Genomic DNA, 1,579 nt, shown 5'->3' with positions numbered 1-1,579 from the left:
TGGACGGTCTACACCTGGGCCGGACTGGAACCAATGTCCTTGGAGGTGCTTTTGCTAACGCTGTTGGGGAGGGTTTAAACTAATGTGGCAGGGGGATGAGAACCAATTGAGGTCAGTTGACAGTAAGGAGGTAGCAACAAAAGCCTGTAAGGAACTAGATAATGAAGTCAGTGTGACTAAGGGGAAGAGCAGGCAGGGAGCAGATGATGAATAAAAAGGGACTGGTGGTCTGAGGTGCATTTGTTTTAATGCAAGAAATGTAGTAGGTAAGGCAGATGAACTTAGGGCTTGGATTAGTACCTGGGAGTATGATGTTATTGCTATTACTGAGACTTGGTTGAGGGAAGGGCATGATTGGCAACTAAATATCCCAGGATATCGATGCTTCAGGCGGGATAGAGAGGGAGGTAAAAGGGGTGGAGGAGTTGCATTACTGGTCAAAGAGGATATCACAGCTGTGCTGAAGGAGGGCACTATGGAGGACTCGAGCAGTGAGGCAATATGGACAGAACTCAGAAATAGGAAGGGTGCGGTAACAATGTTGGGGCTGTACTACAGGCCTCCCAACAGCGAGCGTGAGATAGAGGTACAAATATGTAAACAGATTATGGAAAGATGTAGGAGCAACAGGGTGGTGGTGATAGGAGATTTTAATTTTCCCAACATTGACTGGGATTCGCTTAGTGTTAGAGGTCCAGATGGAGCAGAATTTGTATGGAGCATCCAGGAGGGTTTTCTCGAGCAGTATGTAAATAGTCCAACTCGGGAAGGGGCCATACTGGACCTGGTGTTGGGGAATGAGCCCGGCCAGGTTGTTGAAGTTTCAGTAGGGGACTACTTTGGGAAGAGTGATCACAATTCCGTAAGCTTTAAAATACTCATGGACAAAGACGAGAGTGGTCCTAAAGGAAGAGTGCTAAATTGGGGGAAGGCCAACTATACCAAAATTCGGCAGGAGCTGGGAAATGTAGATTGGGAGCAGCTGTTTGAAGGTAAATCCACATGTGATATGTGGGAGGCTTTTAAAGAGAGGTTGATTAGCGTGCAGGAGAGACATGTTCCTGTGAAAATGAGGGATAGCAATGGCAATATTAGGGAACCATGGATGACAGGTGAAACTGTGAGGCTGGCTAAGAGGAAAAAGGAAGCATACATAAGGTCTAGGCGGCTGATGAAAGACGAAGCTTTGAAAGAATATCGGGAATGTAGGACCAATCTGAAACGACAAATCAAGAGGGCTAAAAGGGGTCATGAAATATCTTTAGCAAACAGGGTTAAGGAAAATCCCAAAGCCTTTTATTCATATATAAGGAGAAAGAGGGTAACTAGAGAAAGGATTGGCCCACTAAAGGACAAAGGAGGAATGTTATGCTTGGACTCAGAGAAAATGGGTGAGATTCTAAACGAGTACTTTGCTTCGGTATTCACCGAGGAGAGGGACATGACGGATGTTGAGGTTAGGAACAGATGTTTGATTACTCTAGGTCAAGTCGGCATAAGGAGGGTGGAAGTGTTGGGTATTCTAAAGGGCATTAAGGTGGACAAGTCCCCAGGTCCGGATGGGATCTATCCCAGGTTA

This window comes from Heterodontus francisci, unplaced genomic scaffold (genome assembly GCF_036365525.1).
Source record: "Heterodontus francisci isolate sHetFra1 unplaced genomic scaffold, sHetFra1.hap1 HAP1_SCAFFOLD_88, whole genome shotgun sequence".
Lineage (NCBI taxonomy): Eukaryota > Metazoa > Chordata > Chondrichthyes > Heterodontiformes > Heterodontidae > Heterodontus > Heterodontus francisci.
Note: the sequence above shows the minus strand (reverse complement) of the source record.